Below are 15,092 nucleotides of genomic sequence, written 5' to 3' on the forward strand. Positions count from 1 at the left end.
CGCCTCCCCTTCAGCCATGGTAATGACTGGCAATATCTGTTCTTCGTTGTTTCCAGTGGGCCGCAGCTCTAGACAAGGCTGCGTTCTTTCTCCACCTTTATTCATTTTATCTTTGGAACCTCTGGCCCAGACGGTGCGTCAGTCAACCCATACTCCTGTTATTGTCCATGGAACAGATCATTTCATCTCTCTTTATTGTGATGATATTTTGCTTTATCTTGGTGATGCAATTAAATCTACACCACATATTTTGTCTATATTTGATCAATTCGGGAGTATCTCTGGCTACAAAATAAACTGGTCTAAGTCAGCTCTCCTTCCTCTAAACGACACTATGAGGCATGCTTCCTTACCAAACATTATTCCAGTAGTTGACAATTTTAAATACCTAGGTCTATCGATTTTTCCTTCATTACAAACTACAGTCTCGGTTAATTATAACTCGACTCTCAGGCAGGTGGAATCCGATTTGGAGCGTTGGTCGTCCATTCCTAATTCATTTCGAGCAAGAGCTTCTATCGTAAAGATGAACATCCTACCGCGAGTCAACTTCTGTAGTTCAATGCTTCGCTTAGCTCCCCCAGTTGGTCACTGGGATAAACTACATACATTTGTTTCCAGGTATGTCTGGAAAGGGAAACGCCCACGGATTAAAATGTCTATTTTGCAGAGGCACAAACTCTCAGGTGGCCTTGGACTTCCAAATTTCCAGTTTTATTTTTGGTCCTCAACCCTTCGTTCTCTTCATACCTGGTTAGATCCAGAGGCTCAGGTAGCCTGGCGTTCATTAGAGGAACATCTAGTAATACCACATAGGCTTTAGGATGTTATTTACTCAAACATCCCTCTCAAAATGTGTAAATCCAAATTTGGCTCTTTAATCTCACATCTTGTTGCCATATGGAGAACTGTGGAATCACACTCTAGCAATCACTTTAAATTCCATCCTCACCTTCCTTTATTTAATAATTTCGCCCTTTGCTTGGGTGGTCACCCGATGTCCTTCCCTCAGTGGAGGGATAAAGGGATTAATACCCTTTCCGACATTATGTCAGATAATGCGCTCAGATCTTTTCAGGACTTGAAATCGCATTACAATTTACCCGGCACCTCCTTTTTCTTCTACCTACAACTCCGCAGCGCCTTACGGGCATACGGAGTCCCCTGGGGTGAAAACATGGTGCCTCATCCAATTCATAAAATATGTGGCAGTTCATCTACCAAAGGCTTGGTCTCTGCTCTATACACATTTATGTCCAAACATGCAGAAAAACCTTTGCAAGTGGATAGTCGCTGGAGCCATGATCTCTCAATTGCACCTTCTTCAATCAATTGGTCCATAGTCTGGTCAAAGCTTGACCTATCTTCGCGTAATCCCAACCATCAGATGATTCACTACAATTTCATACACAGACTCTACTGCACTCCTCATAAATTATTCTTGATGAAATTAAATCCATCTCCTAACTGCCAGCTATGCTCTCTAGGTACTATAGGTACCTTTGTTCACATGGTCTGGGAGTGCCCTGGGGTGAGCGACTTTTGGAGTATGGTATCCAATAGGATGTCTATAGTACTTGGGCGTACCATTCACTGCTCCCCAACTATCTTATTGCTGAGTGATTTTACGGGTCTAGATCTTTCTCTGATGCACCAACGCTGGTTTTTGGTAGGCCTTACTGCTGCTAAAAAGCTTGTAGCACAGAGATGGAAAGCTCCTCATGACCTGTCCTACCAACATTGGGTGAACACAGTCATAGATCTGGCTAAATTAGAGAGATCTGTGGCCAGCATGCATGGCGCCCAAGCTAGAAATATTAACTTATGGTCCACCTTTATTAACAGTATGTTGGGAGGGTAGTCATGGCTTACTGTATCTACGCCTTACTCACTGCTTTTTCATCCTTTTCCTTTTCTTTTTGTTTCTTTATCTATTTCACATGTTAGTATTAGGCCTATTGAACAAATTTGCTGAGTTTCTCAAATTATTGATTCTGTCTTTGTGGGAGGCAAGACCTGGGGGTGGGTGGGCTTGGGGGGAGGGGGGGAGTATGGTTGAGTATTATATGTGTTATGTTGTCTTACTTGTGTATATGTGTAACTGTTTCTTGTATGAAATATAAAATACAATAAAAAATTGATCACAAAAAAAAAGAACCAACGTAGAAAAAATAAGGAAAAGATAATGGAGAGATGTAAAATCAACTAAACTAAAATAAGGTTAAAACCATAGCTTGAAAAAAATGGAGATTAAAACAATAGATGTAGTTATAACCATACGATAAACAAAGAATGTAAAATAATAATGGCAAAATAGAAGACTGTTGATCCGGTCAGCTGGTGCAATGTCTTTTAGCTAGGAGGCATGGTTAGCTTAGCAAGGAAGCAGGATAACGTCGATTCCCCCAATCGGTTCAGTCGAGTGTTTTTTAGCTGGGAGGTAGGCTGTGCTTGGGTTAGGAGACAGGGTGCCGTTGATCCGCCCGAGGGGGTTGTAGAATATCCCAAAACTGTTACAGTCCGAAGTTAAAAAAAAGCTGAACACGTAGATGTCTCTGTACTCACCAGCCAAAAAAGGGGGGGCCATTTGAAGGAGATTCGATTAAAACCAAAGGGAATAAGGTAATTTCCACAGGTGGTAAAAAAGAATAAAGTTTATTCGCTCCAAAATGCAGGTCAACTAAGTTAAGACAAACTTTGTTTAAAAGTAACTTGAAAAAAACAAAGTAAAAGAAGTAAAATACATCCAAATTAGAAACTCCAAAGTTGCGAAAAAAAAGGGTTAGCGTTAGGTTCAAAAGCAAAGGTCGGCGCCGCCACATGCGGCGACGCCGGGGGCACGGGCCATCATCACACAACTAACCTTTATCTCCAACCCAACCCCACACTATGAGATGATGTCCTGGAGGTATTCTACGGAGAGGCCTCCGTATCTGAGCCCCTCAGTGGTGGAGCAGCCGAACGAGGCTTCCCGGCAAGCCTCCTGGCGGTGCTGGCACGTCTAGAAAACATGCGTGCGTCTGCCATCGGCGTGACGCCGTCCGCGGGCGGGTCAAGGGTCACACGGGACCTTCTGGCGGTATGGGCGTGTCCAGGATGGCGTTGTCAGCCGGAGGGTTGAAGGTCTGCCGGGCGCGGTCGGAGCCAACGGGGCTGACGACAGGGACAGCGTCCCGACGAGCGTTGGTCTGGGCAGACCCACTGGGGGGTGTCATGGCGGGAGACGCAGGAGCTGGCTGAAGGGGCGTGGCGAGGGTCCGGCGCCGTGGCAGGGCGGAAGCGCTGGTCTGGGCAAACACATGGGGAGGTGTCGTGCCGGGAGACGCAGGAGCTGGCGGAGGGGGCGTAGCGAGGGTCCGGAGCCAAGGCAGGACGGAGGTAGGTGTCGTTCTCTGCGGCAGGGGGTCTCAAGACTGCAGGGAGAGGGGGGAGAAGAGGGAGAGGGGGGGAGGAAGTGGGGAGGAACAGAGAGGAGAAGAGGGAATAGCAGCTGGCCTGGGACGGAGAGCGGTCCTCGCGGTCATCGCTGTCCGGGGCCCCGGGGTCCGGGGAGGGAGGCGGCAGGTCGGAGGAGGGCAGGGAGCCGTCACGCAGGGCGTCCGCGGGGCCACCGTAGCCCTGTAGTGGTCTCGCAGGAGGATGGTGGTGGTGTGTCCCCAGTTGCGAGCGTTGCCATCAAGAAAGGCAAGGGTCGCGGCGTTGGGGACAGCAGGGCGGATGGAGGCCGTCAAGGAGGCGGTGAGCCTGGCGATGATGGGGAGAGGGTCCGGGCCGGAGGCGTTGTCCAGGTGGTGGGCCGCCTTGATGGCCGCGAAGATAAGGCGGTTCTTCAGCGCGAAGTCCGGGTCATCAGAACGTGGGGCGTCCGGAGCTAGGGGTCTGGAGCGCGCGGCAGACGTCTCCGGAGGTCTGGGATGTCGTGGAGGGCGGGGTCGGGCACGGGGCCTAGGACCCGTTCTGGAGGGCACCTGGTGGCGTGGTCGTGGAGGGCCGGTAGGTAGGCCTCGGTCACGGGCGGAAGTTCTGGCACGCGTTAGCTTCGTGGTAGCTGCGCTCATCTCGTCGTGGCAAAAACCCGGACCGGTAGGCCTGAGGCAGGAAAGCTGGGGGATACGAGGCCGACTCGAAGGGAGACGGGTCCCGGGCGGGTCGTGAGCGGGCTTCCCAGTCACGTGGAGGGGGGTCGCGGGGAACCCAGTCGCGCCTGTAAGGGTCCGCGAATGACGCGTAAGTGCGTCTCATGGGTAGACTAACCAGAGGGGCGATATCCGATGGGTCCCGGGGTCTATGGTGGCGTCTTCCGTGCTGGACCAGAGTCCAGTCGTCGCGCTGGCTCGGAGCAGGCATCATCAACGGTAGGTTGCGTGAAAGGCAAATGGCGAAAGGTTAAAAACTAATAAAAACACGAGTGGTCCGGTAAAAAGTCTGTTTTTATTTGGGTTTAATTACCGTTTATGCAGGTACGACGTTTCGTCACAATAGTGACTTCATCAGGTACAACAGAGCAATAGCAAACCGTGAAAAATGTCCATACAATTACAAAAAACGAGCCGCGGTGACAGTGACAGTAGTAGACGCGTACACACACACGTTCCACTGAGCACTAGGGATGAGTCGTCGCGACCGATTCGTTACAACGAACGAATCCCGAACGTGAACGACAAGAACTGGTTCCCCAAAACAAGAACTGGTTCTTTGATTCATTTTTTTAACATAAACCAAAAATATGGTCACGTAAATAAAATATACAAACGAACAGAGTCTCCCCGCGACTTATATTGATTGAGTCTACAACGTTCTCAAAGATTCAGCCAATGAGAGGTAGCAATGGTGTTGCAATGGCACCTGGGTAAACAAATGACAAGGCGGTACCGTCGAATATGCGCGCTTTCTGTCTGACGTATCTTGGGTCATACCATTCGACGTGGGGCCACTCATATATCCCCCTAAATTTCGAAAATAGACTTGACCTCCATCTGTTTATTGGATAAACGCATTTCCCAATCCCAGGAGTCTTTGCTCCATTCTACGTCAATTTAAGAACAAATAAAGAAATTAAACTGCAGTTCGTATTTTTTATTTATGACCATGAAAGTTCTGTAATGCCTGAACAATGAAGAATTAAATGTGAAGTAAAATAAAATTATAAATGTAAAACCATGAATGAAATATAGAGAGTAAGCAAGAGGTATAAATATTGGTGGGACGTTTGGTTATACTATTTAGTGTATCTTCTCGATTTCCAAGGGGGTTAGAGCCTAGAAGTGGTTTAAATTATGCTCACGGCCGTCTCGCGGGGGGGCGTTAACGAACGTAACAAACGAATCAAAACGAACGAATCAAATAAACTAATCGTTATAGTGAACTGAACTGAAAGAACTAGTTCCCGGAAAATAATCATTTTGCCCATCCCTAGTGGCCACAGGTGACTAGATGGTCCAATCACAGCTCGAAGACTTCAGCAAACTAAAGTTATAGTCTGTCTCTCTCTCTCTCTCTCTCTCTCTCTCTCTCTCTCTCTCTCTCTCTCTCTCTCTCTCTCTCTCTCTCTCTCTCTCTCTCTCTCTCTCTCTCTCTCTCTCTCTCTCTCTCTCTCTCTCTCTCTCTCTCTCTCTCTCTCTCTCTCTCTCTCTCTCTCCAATTCAAAAAGCTTTATTAGCATGACTATTGGTAAGCCAAACAGTGTTGCAAAAGCGTTACAGTAATACAAATATTACACATAATAACAATAGAGAACGTCAGAACAATATGTACATATATCAACCTATAACAATATAACATAACATACTGATACTGACATATAGAATTAATAGTAAAAAAAAAAATAATAATTCAAGTCATTCAATTAATGAAATGAAAAGCTACATAAAAGGCATTATAGGTTACTAGCAATCAGTTATCAATCAAACAGTGAGGCCTGGTCTAGAATGTCATTCTCTCATGTTGTGGCAAGCTGAAATAAACTGTCCTGCGAGGACAGAGCTGTCTTTTCTCTCTCCCAATAATATTTGTAGTTGGTATACATGCGAGTTTATGAAATGTGGGTGTTTTCGACCAAATTTGCGACTTTGCTCTCCAATATTCATCGTGAACGTGATATGCGGGCCTAGGTTGTATTTTGGTGCAGAGAGAGAGAGAGAGAGAGAGAGAGAGAGAGGGGCTGGGAAATATTTCGGACCATTGAGACGTCGGAACAATGAGGCGTCGGAATTACGGCATGGCACCGTCGTTTACCTTCATCACAGACTGCAACACACACTCAGATATTTCCCATGATCCTTTGTGCAACACGTTGACGGGGCCTATACAAATAATGTTTGCAAATATTCAATTTCCTTCCAATTTCCCTGCAAGGTCCCTGTGAATGGGGGCAGTAGCAATAAAAGTTTTTATAGAGCCAGTGTGAGCCGGAGTAAAGTGATGTATAGAGACAGATGTCTGGATGAGGTATGTAGCGGCATAATCATTCAGCGCACGGTAGGCCATTGCATCCAATGAGCTCGAGTAGAAAAAGTATAATGCTTACAGCACCTGGTATTCCCAGGCGGTCACACATCCAAGTACTAACCAGGCCCGACCCTGCTTAGCTACCGAGATCGGGCGTGCCTTTTCTTTTTTTTTTTTTTCTTTTTTATCCATCTCAAACCAAAATAACTACAAACAATACTGGGTTAGCCAGGATGCTTTTGTAAAAACCTTCAATACACTGGCCCCTCACCAAATCAAAAAAGTCATGAACTTAAAACACTAATTAACAAGAAATTAAAAAAAAATAGTCAGTCACCCTGCTGACCTCAACTCATCCAAAATCCAATTTCACTTCCCCATCGCCTCCAAGCACAACAAAAGTGCTCCCCTCCACAAACCCTCTCCATTCCATTCTCTCCACAAACCCTCCTCCCCAACATCTGTTTATTAATCCTTTAATTTTCACAAAGTATCCCTCCAACTCACAACATTCAACAAACTCATGCATACACGTTTCCACCCCCACTCCGCACACATCACATTCCTTCCTCACATTCACATCAAACCTACTGATTATTAAATTGTTAAACACCCTATTGTGCCGCAAAAGGAAATCAAAATCTTCACATTCAATACAGTTCCATTTCACTCTTAAATTCCTCCATATTCCCCCTACATCCATATCATCATCACTCTAACCCATACTTTCTCCGCAGCCGGTCTCCTCACTTCTTTCCCTCTTAAACATCTATACATTACTCTCGTTTTCAAACTCTTCAGACTCGCCCTCCTTTCTCCTTCCCCGACATACATTTCTATCTCTCCTTCTCCATTCACCACAGCCTCTCTCTCAATCATCCCAACCCATTCTCTCGGCATACCCTCCTTGATCCTTTCCAACACTCCCTGTGCCGTACCCAACCATATTTCATCCCCTCTTTCCCTCACCTCGTCGACCATTACCTGTGCCCTCATGAACCCAGGTACATACTCATAAACTAAATCCTTCACCTTCCTAACCCCTGCTCTCCAAATCACCCTGTTATAAATTGTGTTCCCTTCATATGTGATTTTTGGATTTAAAAACACTGGTTGCTCCCATACCTGCTTAACATCCTTACACTCATACTTCACACATTTCACAAGCTCTCCCCACGCTCCCAACACCTCCTTATAAAACTCAGACACTCCACTCAACATACCTTTCTTTAGTTCCATATACACTCCACTCTCTCCACACCCACCGCATTTATTAATTGCTTCCCTTAAAAACACCTTCCATATATGATCCCTCTTGTCCTTTAAATATCTCACCACCATTTTCACCCTAAGTGCTTTCTTTCTCCTTTCTAAATTAATCAATTTTAACCCACCATCCTCATACTCATTTTCCATCACCTCCCTGGCTATCCTAACTCCCTTCCCACCCCACACAAACTCACTCACCATTCTCTCCACCTCCTTCAAAACTCTATCAGGCACATCCAACACATTCATTGCATACACAAGCTTGCTCATTACCAGCGCATTCACAACTGTCACCTTCCCCTTCAACTTCAACCCTCTAAGTTTCCAAAACCTTAACGTCTTCCTAATACCATTCATTATCCCTTCAAACTGCATATCTCTCCCTTCTTTATCCTTTATCCCTAAGTTCACACCTAATATCCTAAAATAATCCTTTTCCTCTTTCAATCCTATCTCCCTCCTACCTGCTCTCTCCACACCTACATACATGATTTCTGACTTTTCCATGTTTATTTTCGCCCCTGATGCCCTGCCATACAACTCTACACTACCTAAAACCTCAACTACACTTTCCCTGTCTCTAACTGTAACTGTCGTGTCATCCGCATACTGAAATAATAAACTAACCCGCCCCTCTGGTAACTCTATCCCCCTGATCCTATCATTCTGCATTAGTAGTGCCGCTAGCGGCTCTGCCGACAAGGAGTACAGCAGTGCCGACAGCGGACAGCCTTGCCTAACCGACCTTTCCAGTCTAAATGCGTCTGTGACTATCCCATTGATTTTAACGCAGCTCACTGCCCTGTCGTACATCCTCTTTATCGATCCTACCAACCTGTGCCCAAAACCAAATTTATCTAACACTCTATATAAATAATCATGATCCACCCTATCAAATGCTTTGTTCAAATCTAAACGTACAACTATCCCCCCTTTATCTCTCTTCATATATTCTATTATGTCCCTAATACTGCTAATTGTGTCTGCTATGTCCCTACCTGGTATACTATATGCCTGTGTGCTTCCCACCACCTTCCCTATTACCTGCTTGACCCTGTTGGCTAACACCCTTGCTAAAACTTTATAATCACCATTCAACATACTAAGTGGCCTGTAATTCTGTAGCTTAACCCTACTCCCTTTCTTGTGTATCACCGTTACTAACCCTGTCGACATGCTCAGCGGCATCTCGCCCTTCTCCTCTATCCATCTAAATAACCTCTCTAGCACTGGCACTAACTCCTCCCTAAACTCAAAATAAAATTCACCAATTAACCCATCTATCCCTGGACTCTTATTTCTCCCTAATGCCCCGTTTACACCATCCCGCTAATGGCCGCTAATGGCCGATGGACCACCGATGTGGAAGTCGGGGTGATTCGGGTGACATCGGGCTAAAAATATATGATCGGGTCAATTTATCGGGGTAGCATTTACACATACCCGATGTTATAACGATAACATAACGATTTATGCCAGGGAAGACACCCGAAGTGCGTTTGGCGTCATTTGACGTCATTTGGAATGACGCCAAACACGTCAAATGACGCGTTTGGCGTCATTTCTGGAGAAGGCAAAGGGGAGACTGGTTTAGACTGATATTTATTTATATATTTATTTATATTACAATAGCGATTTTATAATAATAGAACGCCGGTTCTAAATGGGCGAAGTACCCTGTATTTATAAAAGTAGGACATCCATCCATCACCCCCTATTTATACCCAAGTGGCAGATTGAGGGTCTTCCTTAACACAATCTGTTTACTCACAATCGTTATTTGTCTAGGGTTCTCGAGGGTCTTTCGTGTGTTGAAGTTGCCGATATAAAGACGATAAAAGACGATAAAGCGCGGAAGATTAACGAATATAGCCGATGTACTGCAGGAAAACTCCCGAACGACTTGCGATGTCTAACGTTATACTCCCGTTCTATTCCCGATTATAGCCGATTAGCCCATAAAAACACCTGGTAGCCGATTCTACCCCGATAGACCCAAAATTAACAAACATGTTCGTTCTTTGCCGATGTTGCCCGTTGTTGCCCGATCATTGAGCATTTCTTCCCGTTTCTTCCCGTTGTCTAACGATGTTCCCGGGAAGAGTAACGGTGTTTCCCGATGCAACCACACTATTTCCCGATGTTATAACGATAGCTGCTGATTTAGCCATCGGGCACCATCGGGGCCCACTATCGGGTAGGTGTAAACAGGGCATAACCCTCCTATCGCTTCATTTATTTCACCCGTCCCTATTCCTGTCTCACACATCTCCCTATCATCATCGCTCAACCTGGCTTTCACACTATCCAACACCTGCCTCATACTCTCCTCATCCACTTCTTCTTTCCTAAATAAATCCCTATAAAAATCTTCTACTCTTTCAGCTATCCCTACAAAATCAGTAATCCTTTCCTTCCACCTTTTCTAAATAATTCTTCTTCTGCTTCGTCTTTTCTAATCCTAAAAAGAATCCTGTACATTTCTCTCCCTCAATCACATATCTGGCCCTGCTTCTGACTATTGCACCCATACACCTCCTCTGTTCTATCTCCTTCAGTTCATCCTTAATTCTAATATACTTCCCCAAATCATAGCCTACCACCTCATCCGCTCTCTTTGCCTCTAGCTAAATCTCCCTTTAACCTCCTCTCTCTCTCTCTCTCTCTGTGTCATATTCCTGCCTCTACTATAACCCATACTCAATTCCTTTATCTCTCCTTTCAAACTCTCCCACCACCTCCCAATGTCCTCCTCATACATTCTTCTCATTCTCATTCTTCCTCCTCAATATACATTCTCTCACTTTCCTTTTGTACTTTTCTTCTCTCAGCAACTCACCATTCATACACCACACGCCTCCCCCTCTCCTCTCAAACCCCTGACCTAAATTAAACCCTAACACCATGTGATCACTGAGCGCAGTAACCTTATACTCAATTCTCCCTATCCTACCTGCAATGCCGTTTGTACTCGAGACTAAATCTATCCTACTCTGTTTTAAAACTCCTCTCACCACTTGCCTCCTTGAAAAAACCCTCCCCTCTGGATTCCTTTAACTCCACACATCTATTAAACCATTGTCTCTCATAACCTCCTCCAACACACCTCTTGACACGTCATTCCTGAAACACATACTTGCAGACGCATCCAACCTCCCACACCACACGTTAAAGTCACCCACCACCAAACAGTTTTCCACACACATTCCCCCCAATCCCTCAAAAAAAACCCTCCTCTCCTTCACCTCATTCGGCGCATACACATTCAACAATCGACATATTTTACCCAAGTACTCAAAAGTAATTCCTATCACCCTCCCATCACCATCATCCACACACTTCGTCACTTTCTCAACCACTCCCCTTTTCACTAAAATTGCTACCCCTCTTGATTTAACACCACCATTATTCACATACATGTCCCCCATCAATTCTCTCTCAACCACCCTCATAACCTCCTCATCCCAATGTGTCTCTTGTAAACATATTATGTCTGCCTCACACACCATCAAGGTTTGCTGCCTCCTGTTCCTGTCCCTTAGCACATTAGCGTTAAAAGAAGTTATCCTGATCATTAAAAGTATAAATGAGAAGAGATTCCACACGTTATATTATTAATTTGCACTTTTTTTCCCCTTATCTTCTCTCTCCTTCCTCCCCGATGGTCTTTTCCTATTTCCACCCACCACCTCCATGTTTTCCTCCCCACTGTCTGATATATCCGAAGCCACCCACTTCCTACTTTCTGTTATATCAGCAGCCCTCCACCCAAACTTAATCCCGCTTGCCACCGACCTTCCTCCTCCCTGTCCCACCACAGTCATTCCACTCTTTCCCACGTTCTTCTCCCCTCCTTTCGCTCCCTCCCCCGCGCTGCTCCGCTCCTCTCGCTCGTCCGTCCCCCTCACCGCACTGTCCGCGCTGCAGCCGTTCTCCCTTTCCATCTCTCCTCCCGTCTCCGTTGTCTCTTCCGCTGCGCTCACGTCCTCTACCATTCCTTCCTGCTCCTCGTCCTCCTGCTCTCCTTCCCCGCCGACTCCAACGCCACTCCCGCCTTCTCCTCCTTGTCGCCTCTGTTCCGCGTCTGTGCCACACTCTCTTGCGTAGTGCCCCTGTCCATGGCACCTGTGGCATTTAAACTCCGGACAGTCCCTCAGAATGTGCCCCGGTTGGATACACATCCTACATACCTTCTCCTGCCTGTCGTGGATCACCCGGAAGTACTGGGGACCCGTAGCTGTGCTGAACTGCGTCGAATACGGCAACGACCTAACCAAGTCATTAAACTTCACCTTCAGAAACCTGGTCCCGTCTGCAATGTTAGTGCCAGGCCACATTCTCCTTTTGATCGGTGAGGCAGCAGAGACCCCCCACCCCTGTAGCTTCAGAATAACATCCTTGTCCGTGGTGTACGCCGGAAGCTCCAAGAACGACACCACCGTTTCGTCACTGGTAAGCTCCTTTGCAACTATACTAACCCCTCTTATTTTGAAACCGTCCATTAGTTTATTCTTCCCGCTGAGATGTCCCATTGTCAATTCATACCTTTTCAAACCAGTTTTACGGCACGCCATCAACTCCCCGCACACCTCTCTCGTCACTCTCATAAACTCCATTACCGTTACTGGATCTTCCCCGATCAGTTCCACACTCACGGTCAGTTCTTTGTCGTATCTAATCTCTTTATCACCAGCCTCTCCTCCCCTCTGGTCTATCTTTCCGCAGTCTACTTCATCCGAGCCTTTCCCGTTTCCATGATCCGTTCCCATTATGTCCGTCTGCATAATAATCCTTCCCCAAAACAATGGGAGAACTATGTTCCCCCCAAACAGTACCTCACTGTTTGGGGGAGATGTATCAAGAAAAATCAAAAAATAAAGCACTTAAACAAGCATAAAGGTAGCAACAAACACTCGCCTGCTCTCTGCTCACTTCCTGCTTCCTGCTCGCACACCTGACCGAGATCAGACGAGATCGGGCGTGCCTAAGGTGGTATGGCCGTAAGCAATTATAGACTTGACCATATTAGCTTTTATACAGGAGGAGGACGTAAGGAGTGAGAGCGCTGCCGTGGCCAGAGACGGGACTAGTACAGAAACAATGATTAGATCCATAATGAATGAATGAATACGTTATTCCAGACTCAGAGTTACATATTTGAACGCAATGCATTACACTGCTTGGGCGTCATCGTTTGCGTGATCTTTTGAAGAAACGTAGCGTTGCAAAACCTGGGATGGACTAAGGTGGACCGCCGTCATTGCAGCTCTCTGCTACGTCACTACACTGTCCACATGTTTCACAAATAGAGTTTGAGGAGACGTCGTCAGAGTCTGTATGTTGCTTAAATTCTCCAAAACAGTGGGCGCTAAAGATCAGCGCACGGTAGGCCATTGCATCCAATGAGCTTGAGTTGAAAAAGTATAATGCTTACAGCCCCTGGTATTCCCAGGCGGTCACCCATCCAGGTACTAACCAGGCCCGACCCTGCTTAGCTTCCGAGATCAGACGAGATCGGGCGTGCCTAAGGTGGTATGGCCGTAAGGATTTATAGACTTGACCATATTAGCTTTTATACAGGGGGAGGACGTAAGGAGTGAGAGCGCTGCCGTGGCCAGAGACGGGACTTGTACAGAAACAATGATTAGATCCATAATGAATGAATGAATACGTTATTCCAGACTCAGAGTTACATATTTGAACGCAATGCATTACACTGCTTTGGCGTCATCGTTTGCGTGATCTTTTGAAGAAACGTAGCGTTGCAAAACCTGGGATGGACTAAGGTGGACCGCCGTCATTGCAGCTCTCTGCTACGTCACTACACTGTCCACATGTTTCACAAATAGAGTTTGAGGAGACGTCGTCAGAGTCTGTATGTTGCTCAAATTCTCCAAAACAGTGGGCGCTAAAGATCAGCGCACGGTAGGCCATTGCATCCAATGAGCTCGAGTTGAAATAGTATAATGCTTACAGCACCTGGTATTCCCAGGCGGTCACCCATCCAAGTACTAACCAGGCCCGACCCTGCGTAGCTTCCGAGATCAGACGAGATCGGGGGTGCCTAAGGTGGCATGGCCGTAAGCAATTATAGACTTGACCATATTACCTTTTATACAGGAGGAGGACGTAAGGAGTGAGAGCGCTGCCGTGGCCAGAGACGGGACTTGTACAGAAACAATGATTAGATCCATAATGAATGAATGAATACGTTATTCCAGACTCAGAGTTACATATTTGAACGCAATGCATTACACTGCTTGGGCGTCATCGTTTGCGTGATCTTTTGAAGAAACGTAGCGTTGCAAAACCTGGGATGGACTAAGGTGGACCGCCGTCATTGCAGCTCTCTGCTGCTCCCTGCTAGCAGCGTCACTACACTGTCCACATGTTTCACAAATAGAGTTTGAGGAGACGTCGTCAGAGTCTGTATGTTGCTTAAATTCTCCAAAACAGTGGGCGCTAAAGATCAGCGCACGGTAGGCCATTGCATCCAATGAGCTCGAGTTGAAAAAGTATAATGCTTACAGCACCTGGTATTCCCAGGCGGTCACCCATCCAAGTACTAACCAGGCCCGACCCTGCTTAGCTTCCGAGATCAGAGGAGATCGGGCGTGCCTAAGATTGTATGGCCGTAAGCATTTATCGATTTGACCATATTAGCTTTTATACAGGGGAAGGACGTAAGGAGTGAGAGCGCTTCCGTGGCCAGAGACGGGACTTGTACAGAAACAATGATTAGATCCATAATGAATGAATGAATACGTTATTCCAGACTCAGAGTTACATATTTGAACGCAATGCATTACACTGCTTTGGCGTCATCGTTTGCGTGATCTTTTGAAGAAACGTAGCGTTGCAAAACCTTGGATGGATTGAGGTTGACCGCCGTCATTGCAGCTCTCTGCTACGTCACTACACTGTCCACATGTTTCACAAATAGAGTTTGAGGAGACGTCGTCAGAGTCTGTATGTTGCTCAAATTCTCCAAAACAGTGGGCGCTAAAGATCAGCGCACGGTAGGCCATTGCATCAAATGAGCTCGAGTTGAAATAGTATAATGCTTACAGCACCTGGTATTCCCAGGCGGTCACCCATCCAAGTACTAACCAGGCCCGACCCTGCGTAGCTTCCGAGATCAGACGAGATCGGGCGTGCCTAAGGTGGCATGGCCGTAAGCAATTATAGACTTGACCATATTAGCTTTTATACAGGAGGAGGACATAAGGAGTGAGAGCGCTGCCGTGGCCAGAGACGGGACTTGTACAGAAACAATGATTAGATCCATAATGAATGAATGAATACGTTATTCCAGACTCAGAGTTACATATTTGAACGCAATGCATTACACTGCTTGGGCGTCATCGTTTGCGTGA

General features: G+C 46.3%; 4 non-coding genes across 4 annotated transcripts; all 4 read right to left on the minus strand.

Annotated features, from left to right (window-relative positions):
• Positions 1–13,143: 13,143 nt before the first annotated feature.
• Positions 13,144–13,262, minus strand: LOC115539264 (5S ribosomal RNA). The gene has a single exon (XR_003975790.1). It is a non-coding gene; the product is annotated as a 5S ribosomal RNA (ribosomal RNA).
• A 421-nt stretch (positions 13,263–13,683) lies between these two features.
• Positions 13,684–13,802, minus strand: LOC115539271 (5S ribosomal RNA). Its single transcript, XR_003975797.1, has one exon. It is a non-coding gene; the product is annotated as a 5S ribosomal RNA (ribosomal RNA).
• Positions 13,803–14,237: 435 nt separating this feature from the next.
• On the minus strand, positions 14,238–14,356 carry LOC115539272 (5S ribosomal RNA). The gene has a single exon (XR_003975798.1). It is a non-coding gene; the product is annotated as a 5S ribosomal RNA (ribosomal RNA).
• Positions 14,357–14,777: 421 nt separating this feature from the next.
• Positions 14,778–14,896, minus strand: LOC115539253 (5S ribosomal RNA). Its single transcript, XR_003975781.1, has one exon. It is a non-coding gene; the product is annotated as a 5S ribosomal RNA (ribosomal RNA).
• Positions 14,897–15,092: the final 196 nt, after the last annotated feature.

The sequence above is a fragment of the Gadus morhua genome, unplaced genomic scaffold, assembly GCF_902167405.1.
Source record: "Gadus morhua unplaced genomic scaffold, gadMor3.0, whole genome shotgun sequence".
Taxonomy (NCBI): Eukaryota; Metazoa; Chordata; class Actinopteri; order Gadiformes; family Gadidae; genus Gadus; species Gadus morhua.